Source organism: Cervus elaphus, chromosome 23 (assembly GCF_910594005.1).
Source record: "Cervus elaphus chromosome 23, mCerEla1.1, whole genome shotgun sequence".
Lineage (NCBI taxonomy): Eukaryota > Metazoa > Chordata > Mammalia > Artiodactyla > Cervidae > Cervus > Cervus elaphus.
Genome location: NC_057837.1, coordinates 59,806,007 through 59,822,957, shown reverse-complemented (window position 1 = coordinate 59,822,957; position 16,951 = coordinate 59,806,007). Strand labels below are relative to the sequence as shown.

General features: G+C 50.5%; 1 protein-coding gene across 2 annotated transcripts in view; it reads right to left on the bottom strand.

Annotated features, from left to right (window-relative positions):
• ANGPT4 (angiopoietin 4) overlaps positions 1 to 16,951 on the bottom strand; it is a 47,687-nt gene that overhangs the window by 29,412 nt on the left and 1,324 nt on the right. The gene's annotated exons all lie outside the window — the stretch shown is intronic.

Below are 16,951 nucleotides of genomic sequence, written 5' to 3'. Positions count from 1 at the left end.
GGGTAGTGAGCGGGGTCAGGGGCATATTTAGCCACAATGGCAGGGAAATGCTCAGCAGAGGGGGCCATCTGAGCTGAGCTGATGTGAAGAAGCCAGCTGGAGGAAAGTCAGGAGGAAGGGAATGGAGGGAAAGGCAGTGCAAAGGCCTTAAGGTGGGAATGTGTCTGGTGTGGCAGAGAATCAAAAAGGTCAATCACAACGATATGTCCTGCCTGTCTCTTTTGTAGAAACGGTTCAGATTTGGGAAATGCATTTTGTCAACTACAGATAAAAGCCAAGGCAGGAAGAAAGAGTAGTGCCTTATATATGATGAGCCTGGGTTTAAATCACAGCTCCTTGGCTTAATGGCTCTGTGACCTTGGGCTATGTGACCTCTACCTCTTTGGGCCACTTCTCTAGAATGCAGGTAATCGTAGCTCCTATCTCCAGATGGTAGGGAAGATTCCAGACATGATCCATTTAAAGGGCCTAAAGCATGATTACGTAACTGACACAGGAAAAATTCTGGTATGTCTGTAAGTCTGTATCAAGGGTTACCAAGCAGCTGTTGAAAAGAACCAGGTCAGCCTTCATCAGGAGCAGACGTGAAATGATGTTCCAGATACACTCTTGAGAGAAAAAAGCAAGATACAGAACATTACCTACAGTGTGGACCCATTTGTGTGTAAGAAATCCCAGATGATGTGTTTTTATGTGTACTCAGATAAAAGTCTAGGAGACACAAACTCGTAACCTTGGTGCTTTGCTTCAGGGAAGGCGATTACAATGGTGGTGATGGTAACGTTTTGTTTTTGCTTTTTTTTTGTTTTTTATATTCTGTATCTCTAAATTGTTTGGATTCTAAAAAAACAGAATGAGATTGTATACAGGCATACTTCATTTTATCATGCTTTGCAGATATTGCCTTTTTTAAAAAATTTTTTAACAAATTGAAGATTTGTGGCAACTCTATGCCAAGCAAGTTTGTTGGTTCCATTTTCCCAACAGCATTAACTAACTTCATGCCCCTGTGTCATATTTTGGTAATTCTCACAGTATTTCTTTTTCATTACTATTATATTTTTATAGGGATCTGTGATCAGTCATCTTTGATGTAATTACTATGAAAGATTATGACTCGCTGAAGGCTCAGATGATGGTTGGCATTTTTTAGCAATGAAGTATATTTAATTAAGGCCTGTACTTAAAAAAAAAAAGACATAATGCTATTGTACACTTAATGGGCTACAATATAGTGTAAAAACAACTTTTGCAATGCATTGGGAAACTAAAAAATTCATGTGATTTTCTTTATTGCAATATTCACTTATTTTCAGCAGTTTGGAACCAAACTCCCAATATTTTCAAGGTCTGCCTGTACAGATATAATTACTATAATATTGAAAAGCCGTGTGTCAGCCAGGCGTTCTTAACAGCTATTCCTGGATCCCTGAGGGATCTGTGACTAGAATTCAGGGAATCTGTGGACTTGGATGGGAAATAGTTTTGTTCAGTTTGTTTTTTTATTTTGCTAATCTCTAACTGAAAGGAGCTTTTCCTACCGTGATGAATGTAGGCCACAAATTACTGCAGCGGTGGTAGTGCGTGTGACTGTCACCAGTAGACATCACAGATAATCCCGTGTCTCACTCCAGTGGTTGTGGACATTTACGACATACTGTTTATACTTATTACAACTTCAAAAGGATGGAAGGGGGACTTCATGGCAGTCCAGTGGTTAAGAATCCATCTTCTAAGACAGGGGTTGTGGATTCGATCCCTGGTCAGGGAACTAAGATCCCACATGCTATGGGGCAATTAAGCCCGCGCAGTGTAACCTCTGAGCTCACATGCTCTGGAACCACAACTAGAGAAGTCCAAACGCTGCAATGAAGATCCTGCATGCCGCAAGACCCAACACAGCCAAAAGAAAAAAAAAAAAAATGACAGCAAGTACTAGATCCACCAGAGGTCTTCTTATTTAATAGACTAATACAGAAGTACTATATGACTGTATCACACATCTGCTCTTTTTTCTTTTAATTTAGTTGTTAATTGGAGTAAAATTGCTTTAGAATGTTGTGTTAATTTCTGCTGTACAACGATGTAGATCAGCTCTCTGTATACATATATCCCTTCCCTCCTTACTCTCCCTTCGGCCCCTGCATTCCGCTCCTTTAGGTCGTCACAGAGCACCGAGCCGAGCTCCCTGCGCTATGTAGCAGCTTCCCACCAGCCATCTATTTTACACACGGTAGTGTGCGCTACTCTCTCATCACACATCTGTTCTGAAAAATGTTTGATATCTGTATCACAAGGCAATTTGTTTCCTTTGTAAATCTACGTATACACACTGAATTGTTTCTTTTTTGGCTGTGCTATCTTCATTACTGCTTGCGGGCTTTCTCTAGTTGTGGTGAGTAGGGGCTACTCTCTAGTTGCGGTGTGTGGGTTTCTCATTGCAGTGGCTTCTCCTGTGCAACACAGGCTCTAGGTGCTCAGGCTTCAGTAGTTATGGCACGAGGGCTTAGTTGCTCCAAGGCATGTGGAATCTTCCTGAACCAGGGCTCGAACCCAAGTCCCCTGAATTGGCAGGCAGATTCTTAATACCTGGGCAACCAGGGAAATCCTGAAGCATATAATTATGTATGTTTAAAGACATTCTTCTGAGAGAGGCTGTAGATCTTTACCAGATGCCAGAGGGGCCCAGGGCACGGGAAAGGCTGAGACTCTGAAAACCCCTCCCACACACGCACGAGTGGACACTCAGTGGGCCACTAACTCCGGGTACAGGGCCTTTGCTAGCAATTCTTCTGGTGCCTGGAAAGATGTCTGGCAGTTTCTAGGTGTTCCGTGAATATTTGTTGAGCTGAATGAATGGATGGATTGGACATCTCCCCTCCTGGAAGAATTAGCTCTGAAATAAACTACCCCATGTAGATCTGTGGTATAGCCACTGGCGAAGAGAACAACAGGAAAGGAGAGAAGTGCTTTTATAAAACCAAGGAACCCCAGCCTGAGCTGCCTCGTGGCTTGCCACTTTTCACCTTTGTGCCTCCATTTCACCATTAATAAATGGGTGGTAACAGTACCACTATGTGGGGTTGGAGTGAAGAGGGAAGATGTGGACCTCAAAGAAAGGGCCCAAGCGAATGGAGGCTTAGACATGCAGAGTCACTTCCCCAAGGTCACCCATCAAGTTGGTAGCTGCTGGATTCATATCCAGGTCTGCTGATTTAGAAGGCCAGGAGGTCAGGTCCAGTGGGCAAGAGAGAAACTCTTAAGCACATACCAGCATTGAATATGCTCCTATTCCCCTGCTTCTAGTCTATAACAATGTCAGCTCACTATTCCATACCCTGCATCTTTTTTCTTTCTTTTTTTTTTTTTTGCATCTTTTTTCTTAATATAATTTGGAGATTGCTCTATGTTCATCAAGAGGAACTTGCCTTGCTGTTTGAAGTGCCCCATCGTTTGCCCCTCTGGTCCCCTATCACTGGGTCTGCAGGTCATTTCCAGGCGTTTGCCATCACATCAGGGCTGCTGGGAACATCCTGCCCACTTGTCACTAATCCCTCTGCAATGCTGCTTGGGGATAAATCCCTCAAACCATAGCAGCCTCTTTAAAGGGTAAGGACACTTGAGATTTGGCGAACTGCTCTGGGCAGAGGGTTGTGTCTGTGGTTCTCACACTGTGTTTGGAAGAGGGATGCTGGGGTCTGGCCACAGAGCCGGGGTGTTACCTACTCAAATCCTCCAACACACATCCACATGCCCCAATTGCAGGAGCTTCCAGAGCTTCTCCTGTCAGCTCCCTTCTGACTTTCAGGTCTGCCCACAAGTGTCACCTCCTCTGATGGCCACCCCATCAAAGGTAAGTGCACCCCCAGCCATACTACAGCTGCCATGACTGTGCTTTCGTCACAGCATGTCTCGTGTCTGAAATCACTGCAGTCGTTTCCTATTCGCCTCTCTCCCTCCACGGGAATGTCAGCCGCAGGAGTACAGGGGTGCCCTGTTCATGTCTACACCCTCTGTGCCTCAAGCAGTGCCAGTAGCTATACCAACTCAGTAACAAATAAGAGGGGCTCAGTAACTATTTGTTAAAAAAAAAAACATATGGGTCCATTTTATGTAAAGGGCACCAGATTTCCACAGAATATTAGTCTGGGTGCTAGAAATAAGTTTGGACACTCTGACTCAGCCCCAGCTCCCCCTGGATCCCTGTGAGAGGCATTGCCAAGGGGGTCAGAGAGTTTGGAGAGACCACTAGTCCAAGGGCAGGAAGAAAAGGGGAAGCTGGAGGGAGGGGGGAGGAGCAGAGGGAGGCTCAGAGCAAGGGAGAGAGACAGCTTGGGGCATCTGAAGGAGAAAGTTCCAGAAACCTGACATAGTCTTGGGACTCATTTGTCTGTTGAGCAAACTCATTCAGAAGCGCTGGGACCCATGCAGGGCACTGGGGGGAGAGCATTGACCAGAGGAGGCTTGTTCCTGCTTCAGAGGTGGTGCCAGGCATGGCCCCGAGGGCCTTATTTGGTCTGTTTAGATCTTGGCTGTCTCATCGCCCCCATTTCACAGCCAAGGAAAAGGAGCACAGAGATGACGAGCCCGTTGCCCAAGTCTCACAGCTTGTGAGTGGCAGAGGCTGGCTCAGGACCAGGCCTTTGGGCTCCCAAGACCACGGCTGTCAGCACTTCAGTGGGCTGCTTGTGGCCTCCAGACGCCAAGGCAGCCCCAGTGATCTCCTCCCCTCCCAGTTCTCATGCCCCTGTGTCATCAGACTGGCCAGTGTGAACAACAGGACTGTAGACGTGGTGGTGGTGAGCCAGGCTGACATCATCACGTCGTGGCTACTGCTTTGTCCCTCCTGAATCTCTTGCTCTGGAGGAAGCTGGACACCATGTCCTGAGAACCCATCTGGAGAGAAACAGAGGCCTCCCACCACAGGCAGGCACTGCCCTCCCAGCCCTGTGCTGGGGCCACCTTAGAGGCTGATCCTCCAGTCCCAGTCGAGCCTTCAGATGACTGCAGCCCCGGCTGACACTCGAGTATAACCGCCTAGAAAAAAGACCCAAGTCAGAACTACCTTATTACGCTGCTCCCGATTCCTGACTGTGAGAGATAACAAATGTTTGTGGGTTCAATTAACTTGCTAAATGAAAGTGTGAAAGTGAAAGTCTTAGTTGTTTGGTTGTGTCCGACTCTTTGCGACCCCAGGGACTGTAGCCCGCCAGGCTCCTCTGTCCATGGGATTCTCCAGGCAAGAATACTGGAGTGGGTTGCCCTTTCCTTCTCCAGGGGATCTTCCCAACCCAGGGATCGAACCTGGATCTCTTGCATTGTGGGCAGATTCTTTACCGAGCCACCAGGGAAGCCCAACTTGCTGAATGCCTTAGGGTGACTTGTTATGCCATGCTAGATAAGTACTCTACTGCTTTCGCAGAGGTCACGGAAGTCAGACACTCTTGCTCACAGGCGGCCCACTCCCCTTGCCTGACACATTACATCCCACCCTGTCACCTCCAGGCTACAGTTTCCCAAAGGAACTAACTAGTTTCATTTTCCCAATGGAACTAACGTTGTATCTGTGGACTTGATGGCCAAGGTTGGCTCCTCCTCTGCCCACCTCCAGCCCCTCCCATCCCTTTGGGTTCACACAGGCCCTGACCCCTGGGCTAAAGGCAGAGGGGATTTGTCTTGTTTTTATCAAGCAGCCAGGCCCAGCCTTCTTCGGCTGTTTTCCTCGCTGCAAAAGATCCTGTTGCTTTCCTTCTGGGTCAGGGCTCAGTGGAGTGAGTGGGCATGGAGCCAGGCCTGGAGAGTGTCGTGCACCAACAGCCTGTAGAGGAGGGATGCGCTTTTCAACTCTTAGCTTAAGTTGCAATTCCCGGATTCCCGGCACAGGCCTGGCTCCACCAAGCTTCCAGCTGCAGCGTTGAGTCTAGCGTGGGCCTGGCGACGGCACTGAGTCAGGCGCTGGTTCCATCACTGCTTTGCTGCGTCCTTTCTGGACCAGTGACGGAGCTTCTCTGGGCCTCAGTGGCCTCATCAGAAAGTGGGGCTCACTGATCCTTCCCCTCAGAGGGGCTGGCGTGGGCCCCTTTGCTGCCTGGATGTCGGTGCTTCTTGTCAGCTGGGGCAGGGCAGCCAGGGCCTTGGCCTCAGCTATCCCTTTATGGTTGTCTGTGTTGAAACCTTGATCTTGGGAGGACTGTCAACAATGAGGCCCAGCAGATGAGTCCTTCTTACTCTCCCAAGTGTAGGAGCCAGGAGTTGAAACAACAGGGTGACGTTTCTTGCAGTTGCTTACCTCCCTGCCACTTGGGCATCAGCCCTTACCTGGAGTGGGATGGTGTGTCCATTTTGCTTGGCAAATGTCTACTTAGTGCTTATTATGTGCTGGACATTGTTTTAGCCACTATGTGTGTTAAATCCCTGTTACCATCCTCTGTGGTAGGAGATACTATCTACCTATTTTACAGATGAGGCACAGAGAGGTTAAGCAACTTGTCCAAGGACAAACAGCTCACTGGGGCAAGTCCAGGTTCTCTGGGAATGATTCACTTAGGGAAGCCTTGCTGGAGTATCTCCCCCAGGTAGCACCAGGCTTTCCTGTCTGAGGAAATCTGGTGGGTAACTCTGTCCTCGTCTGGTCTTCCTCCTCTGCAGCCTGGAGGAAAAGAGCAATTGCTCCCCTCTTGACAAATGAGTTTAAACCGAGACCCAGAGAAGCCAAGCGTTACCCACAGCTGGTAAGTAAGGAACTGAATCCAATGGCTAAGCTCTTTCTACTCACCCATCACTGGTGGGTAAGGCTGGCCCTGAAGACAGGGTGACAAGGATAGAACCAAGGTCAGGCAAGGAGGAGAGGAGCAGGTCCAGATGTCCATAGCCACTGCCCATCACTGGGGGTGGGACAGAAAAGTGGCCATGTCAGTTTCCAGCACCCCAGAGCCTCAAGAGCAGGGTAAGATCTGGGGAGGTTGGTCTCATCTGGGCCACATTCTCCTAACTCTCTGCATTCCAGCTACTGTGAACATTTTTTACTTCCTCGAAATCCCTTTGTTCTGTTCTACCTCAGGACCTTTGCACTTGCTGGTCCCTGTGCTTGAAATGTTTTCCCATTTTTTTCCTTGCCTAAGAACTCCTAATCTACGCTTTAGATTCCCAGCTCTGTTCTTCTTCCTGGAGCCATTCCTCTATCAAGGTTGGGCCCCTTATTATTTACTCCTACAACAGGTGAGCCCCTTCTTCACAGCATGTATTAATATCATAGTTGATCAGTACACATGAGAAATTACCAGGTTAGTGTCTTTGCTGCTTCTCCTGGAGGGCAAAAGACCAGGTCTTCCTTGCTTACTGTTGAATTTTCACCATCTGCACAGTGACTAGCATGTAAGCTCGTGGTAAACATCAATGGCTTCTGCTTCTGCTTAGTTGCTCAGTCATGTCCGACTCTTTGCGACCCCATGGACTGTAGTCCATCAGGCTCCTCTGTCCATGGGATGCTCTGGGCAAGAATACTGGAGTGGATTGCCATGCCCTCCTCCAGGGGATCTTCCTAACCCAGGGTTAGAACCCAGGTCTCCCGCATTGCAGGCAGATTCTTTACTGTCTGAGCCCCCGGAGAAGCCCTAACATCAGTGGAGGGGGTGATTAAGCACATGGAGGAATGAACACTCCACCTGGCAAATTAAGTTCGGAACTGTGCACACATGGGCGTGCACACAATCCCAGAGTTTTCTAACTGTAAGGACACATGGCTTTTTCATGAGTTTCCTGACGTGCTGTGTGTCCTCTCAGCACTAGGGAGGAGAAGCAAAGTTGTCCCTGACAATGACCCCGGGGTGAATGTAGTCAAGTCACTCCTCCTGCCTAGGGGAGTGTACCCATCTGTAAAATGGGCAGCAGGGAGAGGCAGTCTGTGTAGTGATTAAGAGTGTGAGGTCTGGAACCGGCTTGCCTGGGTTCAAGCCCACCTCCCTCACTTCCCAGATGTATAAACTCTCTGGGCCTCAGTTTCCCCACAATAAGTGGAGATCATAACAATCCTCACCTTTCAGGATGTTGGGAGGTTTAATGAGTCATGTTTGAAAAATACGTGTACTAGTGCCTGGCACAGAGACAGTACAGTGTGTGGAGTCGCTGGAGTGGCTTCAGAAGACAGTGTGTGGAGTCTTCTGGAAGACAGAAGAAGCGATAGCAGAATTTCTGATTTCCCTACAAGCAGATGTGGTGCCAGACACGCTCCCAGACCTCAGCAGGCACTGGTTATTCAGGCCTCACAGCAAACTCAGGCACGTACTTACCATCGTCCCCAGTTCACAGATGGAAAACCTGAGACTCAGGCTTTTCCCACATTTTTGGAGCTATAAATCTCACAGATACAAGGTTGAGCGAACAAAAGCAAATTGTAGAAAGAGATGGACCACTTATACAGGATGTGGGAGGGACCTGGAGTAAGGGATCAGTAACACAGAATTCACAGTAGCTATCTCTGGTGGGGGAGGGAGGCAGGAGTGGGGCAGGGGCTTAAAGGGGATTGATGAAGTTTTGTTACTTAAGCTGGTTTTTAGGGACAAGAAATTTCATCTGATCTTTCTCTCTACCTTTTCATCCATCTGAAACATTTCAGTAACCATTTAAAATGCACAGAATGAGCAGCAAGGAAATAACCAGGGGATAGTGATGACAATGATTTTTTTTTCCCCTCTGCGTCTTCACACAATTCCATATTTCTCAATATTTGCATGCTGAAAATTAGTCATAACCTGAGGAAAACAACTAGGGCTGTTGGCAAGAGGTAGAGCTGGGACTGGACCCCAGGTCAGCATGACTCTGGAGGAAGAGGCCCCAGCCCCTCATCTGTAGCCTCTCTCCAGCTCATCTCTTTGCCTGGGGGGCCCACTTACAGCTTTTGCAGAGCTTTCCTGTGGGGGTTCCCCTCAGCTGCCTGGGAATCACCTTCCTTTCTTCAGCTTCATTTAGCAGACCAACGAGTGCTGGACTGGAGTCAGGAGCGAAGGGCCACAAGTCTCCTCCATTCTAACCTTCTGAGGCTCTGTTCCTCTGGCCAAGGGACATAGTTTTACTTTCAGCCTCAAGCCCCAGTCATCTCCTCACCTGCTTGCCTACCCCACCAGGTCTCTACATGCTTTACTTCATTTTGTCCTCACCTGAGGTGCTTGGATTCATGCACCACCACCCCCAACTTTGAAGAAGAGGAAACCGAGGCCCAGGGAACAGAAAAAGGGACTTTCCCAAGATCACACAGGCAGGATGCAGAAAAGTTGGCATTCCTGTGCTGATTCCAAGATGGATTCCTTTCCTGGGCCGAGCATCCTCAGTATGTTTTCCTTTCTTTCTTCCTTTCTTTTTTTTTTTTTGAAGATTAAAAAAAAAATGTGGACCATTTTTAAAGTCTTTATTGAATTTGCTGCTATATAGTTTCTGTTTTATGTTGTGGTGTTTTGGCAGCAAGGCATGTGGGATCTTGGCTGAAAGGCCCTGAAAGGTGAGGTCTTAACCACTGGACTGCCGGGGAAGTTCCCCCGGTGTGTTTACAACAGCTTGCTTTCCTGGGCTCTGTCAGGCACTGTCTTCAGTCCTGCATGTATATTCATTCATTCAATCTCCATGACAACCTGCAAAGTGATGTCTACTATTGTCCCTGTTTCACAGACAAGAAAATTGAGGCACAAACTGGCAAAGTGAGAACACACAGCCAGCAAGCAGTGGAGATGGGATTCAGGTTGAGTCAGTGGGACCCCAAGGCTCATGCTCAGTTTCTGTCGGATTTACCCCAGGCCCTGGTACAAGGAGGGAGGTTGTAACAGTGAGGACACCGAGATGGAGGTTTGGAGTCTCCTCAGTTCTCAAGGGCTGTCCTTGAAGACTGAGGTGCTATGTGAATCTTCTCTGGCACAAGTTCTCCTTGGCTGAGGGCCTCCTGGGGGAAGGGGAAAATCTAGCCCCTGTGTCTGGCGGCCAAGGACCTCTGCTCCCCAGGCCCCAGCTGAGTACCCGAGGACCAGGACACAATGGATGGGTCTTGTCGATTAGCCAGGAACTGGCGTAAGTGCTGAGAGTGTGGTTTCTGGTATTAGACAGTCTAAGGGTGAACGTGACCCACCTTTCCTGGTCATGGGACCTTGGGCAAGTCACCACCTCTTGTTTTTTCATCTGTGAATGGGCAGGCAATATTCCTTTATAGGCTCATTGTGACAGTTCAGTGCAATCATTCTCACAAGGCACAAAGGGCAGTGTCTGGCACACAGGAAGGGCTTCATAAATGCCAGCCATAACTCCTGGTCTATTTCTTTATCCTACTCTCTCGCTGGGAGGCAGTATTTCAAATTCCACTTTGCAGAGGCACTATTTGAGGCAGGTGGCTTCCCCAGGGCCCACAGCTGGTTGGCAAGCCCTCTGGGACATGGCCCTTGATTCAGGCTCCATTCCAGGCATTTCAGAGCCAACTCCAGGGCTAAGCAAACACTCAGAGGCCAGAGTCTAGGCAGAGGTACAGGCTTAAGGGCAGACCTGGGGCCTGTTTTCTCGCATTTCCCGCTCAAGGAATGAAGGGGAGAGAGGATCTGTGTATATTCCAGCCCGGCTGAGCTCTGGGGACTGGGAGGAGAGAGCCAGAAGTACAGGGCCGGCCGGTTCCTCTGGGGAATCCCGCATGAGGGGCTGCGCTGCTGCTGCCCCCTGGTCATCCCTAGGCCCAGGGCATCTGTGCCAGCTGTTTCTAGGCTCCCTTCTTGGAAAAGGGAGAAGCATTCTTCCAAGAAGCAGATGCTGTTCTCCCCACCCCCTCCCCCAGCCCCGAACTGTCTAGAGGAGCCAGCAGTGAGGTTAGGAAATCAAACCCCAAGACATTTTGTTCGGCAGCCGAGATCCATTTCTTGTTTGGATAACCAAAGGCCGAAAATGCCAAGAATTTACGGGCAGCCTGGGGAGGCCAGGGCAGTTGGGAGTCCTGGCCAGTTTGGGAGGATCTTGGGCTGGGGCAGGACCCCACGCTGTGCTCCCGCTGGACGCGCTTCTGACCCACATCCAGCCAGGCAAGGCCTTACGACCACTGGGCCGAGGGGCCGAGTTATTCTGAGGTTTGACGTCAGGGTCCCGGAGAGAACAGCAGAGGCTGGGGGGCTCCTGTCCAGCCCCTGACCCTCCTCTGCTTGGCTTTGGGCACAGAAGGGGAAGAGAAGGAGGCCCCAGCTGAGCCGAGCTGGGAGTGGGGTGCTGGCCATAGCGCCGGGATGTCCTCCAGTGTGGACGGAGCATGCAGACACCCCGGGAGGTAAAAGCAGGAGAGATGGGTGGCATAGGAGTGGGAGGACCAGGGGGAGCCCGAGTGTGAGACAGGGAGAAAGCTAGGGAGACGCCAGCCAGACGGGAGAGAGAATGCTAGTGACGGGCACCCGCAGACTTAGAGAAGGTGAGTCAGGCCACCGTGAGAGCCACAGGACGAGAGACAGAGAGACACAGAGACAGAGAGAGAGAGAGGCGGAGATACACAGGAAGCCAAGCAGAGAGGGCTAGCTTTTCTTGGTACAGACGAGAAAGTAGAGGGCCCTCAGGTTTGGCGGTTCAGAGTCTGCCCTGCTCCTGGGACCCTGGAGACTTAGCGGAAGCTCTGCTGCCCTCAGGTGCTGAGGGTGGGACAGGAGCCTGGGGACTTGTGTTTCCTCACGCTTCTCATGCGACGAGGACTAAGTGTGGCACTTCCTGATTGAGAGGCCCGGGGCGCTGCAGGGTGACAGGACAGGAGTGGGTCTTTATTAAGCACCTGCTCTGGGCGGATGCTTTCTGGGCTCTGCCTTTCTTAGCCCCACATCAAATGTCAGGAGTAGGTGCTTTCACTCTCTTGTCTCACACTCACAGCAAGTATTCCTGAGTCTGCGAGGGACTCAGGAGCCAGGCACTAACCACTTGGCTGCACAGCCCAGTGAGGGATGCCTGCTCTCCAGCTGGCTCTGTCCCCCCTAACCCCCCCATTCCCCTCAACATTCCTGCTGCAGCTCTTCACCCAGATGAAGGAGTGGAGCAGAGCCAAGAGCTGATGTGCAGCCCACCGAGCTGATGACTCCAGACATGAGTCATTGGGGCAGAGGCTTCCAGGAGGAGGGGGAGGGGGAGGAAAAGGAGACCAGTGGGAGGAAGGGAAGGGGAAGGGAGTGAGGAAGGGGGAGAGGGAGCAGGGATGGGGCACCCCCAAGCACCCTGAGCATAGGCCGAATAGCTGGAAGAAGAGAGTGAGTATTAGGGAATTCAGGATTCTGGAAGGGAGCACCCCCGTTGTCTCAGATCTGGCCTCCCCCACCTCCTTCACACCCTCCAGAGTTGCAGGAGGAGCCCAGACTTTGGAGAAGTGGACGTTGGTTCTCCCTGTTGTGCCATTCTGGCAAGTTCCTTCCCCTCTCTGGCCTCTGAGTTTGCTCATCTGTACACTGGACTGGAAAGAGGGAGAGGGGTTGGGGACATGAGGGAGGGAAGCTCTTCTCTGTAACTTCCCAGCTGAATGAAACTTGCTGAGAGCTCAGTCTGGGAGGCCGGTCTTCCCCAGTCATCCCCGATGGCAATGGTGATGAGACTATTTTAAAACTCTTTTTTTTTTTTTTCTCTTCTGAGAGATTGTAGCAGAAGCCAAAAAGAGGCCCTCAAGTTTCAAAGACTCTGAGACAAGCCCAGACTAAGAGAATGCATGAGAGAAGAACCAGAGGAAGGTCATGGTCACAAGGTAGCAAGTATTCCTGATTGGAGGGAGAGAGAGGACTGTTCAGGTGCCTCATACCCCTGAGCCAGCGGCCCCGTGTCTTATCTGGGGAAGGAAGGACTCAAGAATTTCGGGACTTGTGTTTCTTTCCATGGAGAGTTCCTCATGGAAACAGCCGACATTGATTGAAAATTTACTGTATGACAGGTTCTGGGCCAAGGACTTCATGTGCATTATCTCAGTAAACCTTCTTAGAGGTAGGTAGTGTTGGCACTGCATTTTATTGGTGAGGAAACAGAGATTCAGAGAGGTGAAGCAACTTGCCATAGGTTACACAGTCAGAAAAGGGCAGATTGAGTCTCGAATTCAAAAAGTTGGGCTCCGGAGTTGGGGCTCTCACTTTCCAGGCTATGCTGCTGCCTAAAGAGGTGACGGGACCCAGAGAAAAGTGACTGCTGAAGGGGTCTGACCTTGGGGCAGGCTCCATTGTCACAGGCTGACCTGGCGGTGACCCAAAGACCAAATGGCCTGAAGGGAACACGCAACCCAAGCACACTCAGGAGATGGCAGGACAAACCTCTGCTTGGACCCCAGTAGAGATCGGGTAGGACTGGGGACTGCAGAGAACACCAGTATGGACAAGTGACACTCCCTGCCCCAAGTTAGCTGCCACCCTTGGATTGACTTGACCAGGACCAGTGGTGCAGGGCTCCTATAGAGATGATGCTGAATTAAGTAATAGCTGGTTCAGCTACTGCATCCTTGCCCGGGTCAGTTACCCATGCAGCTGAGAGGGGTGAGTTAGTGGTCTCACTGATCCTCGCAGCCAACCCTCTACCATACTGTTATTGTCTCCACTTCGAGGAAGGGAAAACTGAGCCTTGCTCATCCACAGCCACGTGGCAAGCAAGTGCTGGGGCTGGGATGTAAACTCAGATCCACCTGATTCCCACATGGGAACTCTTTAACCCCACAGGGCTCCATGGTGAGCCTTGCCCGGGATTATCAGGCTATGTGGACAGCTATTTGGAGAGGACACTCGACTGCCAGATGAAGAGGTGAGCTGGGTGACCTCCTAACCTGAAACCCGCTGGTTTAAATCTATCATCTGGCTCAACCAATGTTATCCAAGCACCAGGCACCCAGGGGAGTTGAAGAGGGATGAGAGGGTGAGGCTTGGGGTAGACAAAGCAGGTGGAAGGTGAGAGCAGTGTCCAGGAGAGAGGTGACAAGGGCCAGGGCAGTGAGGAAGACAGGAGGATGAGCTGAGGAGCTGAGAGGACAGGATGGATAGGACCTGCTGCCTGGGAGTGGGGTGGGGTTAAGGACACCCCAGGGCCACAGATGACCTGCTGGCTGGGTGGTACTACCTTCAGTAGAATAGGTGGGGTGGGGGGGTGGGAGGGAAGATCTTAGTTTCACGCAGCTTTGGAGTTGAGAACCTGTGAGCCCTCAGAGGGGAGGTCGGGAGCCCCTCAGATGTTGGTTTGGTGTCATCATGGAGCAGGAGGAGATGGTGCTACGGGAGTGCTGGAGGTGGGAGCAGCCCTGGGGGTTGTGCCACAAACTGTGAGAGGAAGCAACAAACAGACTGCCCTGGAAAACAGCAACGTTTCAGGATGAGGGGAGGAGCAGGAATGGCCTGAGAGATGGGAAGACCATGGTGCATCCAGCCATTCAACAGACATATATTGAACACCTACTATGTGCCAGGCACTGTTCTAAGCCCCTGAGAACCCAGTAACAAACAAAACCGACGTGGCCCCTATCTTCTTAGAGCTCACAGACCAAAAGAAATGTTTTTAAGAACAGGTGGTGGTAGGTGCTAAGGGAGAAAACCAAAGCTGGGTGAATGGACCATAAGGAGGGTGGCTATTTTAAATGTGGTGGTCAGGAGGGGCCTTTCCGAGGAGGTGAAGTCTAAGTAGCAGATCTGAGGTGGGTCAGGAGTGAGCTGCTTACATGTCTGGGTGATGGGTGTTGCAGCTAGCAAGGATTTTTGCTCAGTAAAAGAATAACTAAAGAGAGTGGGAGCCCCAGGAGGGTTTTGAGGAGAAACTAACCTAGCTTAGGTTTTAACAGGACCCCTCTGTCTGCTGAATACAGAATGGACTATTAGGGTCTGGGTGGAAATGGAGCCTAGGACAGCAGTTGTGATGGCCATCCAAGTAGGAGATGGAGGTGACTGGTCCAGGATGGAGGTAGGGAAAGCAGAGTGGTAGATGAGGACGGGCTGATGGAAACAGTTTCTGGAAGGATGGTATTGGTTAGCGATACTAAATTTGCCAAGAGGTCAAGTAAGATGAAGACTGAGTGGTGGCCACTGGATGTAGGAAATGGGAAGTGGGAGGCTACTTAGGGAAAGGATGGGATGGAGGAGGAAGTGGAGGCAGAGCTTGTACACTTCTGAGAGCCGGGCCAGAAGTCAGAAGGTATAGGCTGGAGAAGTGTCTTGTTCTCTCTCCTCCTCCTTCTCCCCTTCCTCTTTCTTTCTTTCTTTAACACGGGAAATGCAACTAAAGACTGAGGGGAAGGAACAGCCTAAAGGGAGGAGTTGTTAGAGACACAGGAGGAATGGTTGGTTTGAGGAGGTTCAGGAGTTGCAGGGGATGCGACCCACAGGTGTGAAAGAGTGACTTTGGCCCATGAGCTAGAGAAAGGCCCTGGGGACTGGTGGGTGCATAGGTGAATCTGCAAGTGTGGGGTAGGCCCCATACTTTGAAGTAGGAGATCCGTGGTCTGGTGAGAGGATGGTGAAATGGAGGCTGAGGAGGAGACGAGGCTTGGCATGACCCTTACAGGACTGGAAACAGCTGCCGGAAGACACACAGATTTCAGGCAGCATGGAGCCCTCTGCGATCCAGTGTATGTGGCCAAGAGCTCCCTTGAGGGGGGACCTAAGAGTAGGATGGTGGCAGCTGTAAGTGTTGCAAGGTAGGAGGGGCAAGTAGACAGGGACTATGGGAAGGTGGTGAATAGGAGGCTGAGGAGATAGATGGTCAGGGCAGGAATGAAACAGGAGTTTAAGCATGTATTCGAGTATGTGCACAGATCAGCTTGGTTAGATAAGTATAACTCTCCACCTGGGAGGTGGTCAACCCAGGGTATGCAAAAGGCCGTCCTTTAGAAAACAAGAGGAAGCCACTGGAACTCTAATTTATGTGATTTCATGTTATCTTCTCAAAGTTTTCATTTGTGTCATACCCTGTACATATTATATTAATAGGGTGCACAAATACTAAATAAATATGCATGTACTGGGGGAGCAAAACATTGTTTGCTGACCAGGCAAACGGTTTGAACAATTTGAACCATGGGATAAAGAGGGACTGCTCCCCATCTTGGACATCATAGGATGCTTTCCTCGCCCCACCCAGGGTTGAAATAGCTCTGTTCACCTCGGTTTCTTGCCTAGAGCCTGGCACACAGCAGATGCTCAGAATATCTGCTGAAAGAATGAGGACAGGCGACCCTAGAGTGGCCCCAGCATCAGGTCAAAATGGCAGTGGGGTCCTCAGCCCCCTCAGCTCTGCTACCCCATATCCAGTTCATCAGCAGAGCCCATTAGCTTCCCCTTCGGAATATACCAGAATCTGACCGGCCACACTCCCCCCTGCTGTCCTGTCCTGCTTCACGCCTCCATCACTTCTTGCCTGGTGGCTACAGTGGTCTCTTCCTTGGGCTCCCAGCATCAAATCTGTCCCTCATAGTCTATTCTGTTAAAACTAACTCAGGTGTGTCTCACCTGCTCAAAACCCTGCGATGGCTCCTGTGAAGCTCAGAGGAAGAGCCAAAGGTCTTCCAGTGGCCCTCAAGGCCCGACATGGTCTGCCCTCCCCTCACCTCTTGGATTTTGTCCCTCAACCCTCTGTCGCCCTCCTTCTCTGTTCCAGCCATGCTGCTGTTCCCCAGGTACCCCAACTACATTCCCACCACACAGCCTTTGCACTTGCTGGTCCATTGGCTGGGAATAGCCTCCCCCCAGAAACCTTCCCAGGTTGCTCCACTTGTTCTCTGGTCTCAAATGTCACCTCCTCTGAGAAATCCTCTCTGATTGAAGTGAAGAAGTGAAGTCGCTCAGTCGTGTCCAACTCTTTGTGACCCCATGGACTGCCTACCAGGATCCTCAGTCCATGGGATTTTCCAGGCAAGAATACTGGAGTGGGTTGCCATTTCCTTCTCCAGGGGATCTTCCCGACCCAGGGATTGAACCTGGGTCTCTCACATTGGAGGCAGACGCTTTACCGTCTGAGC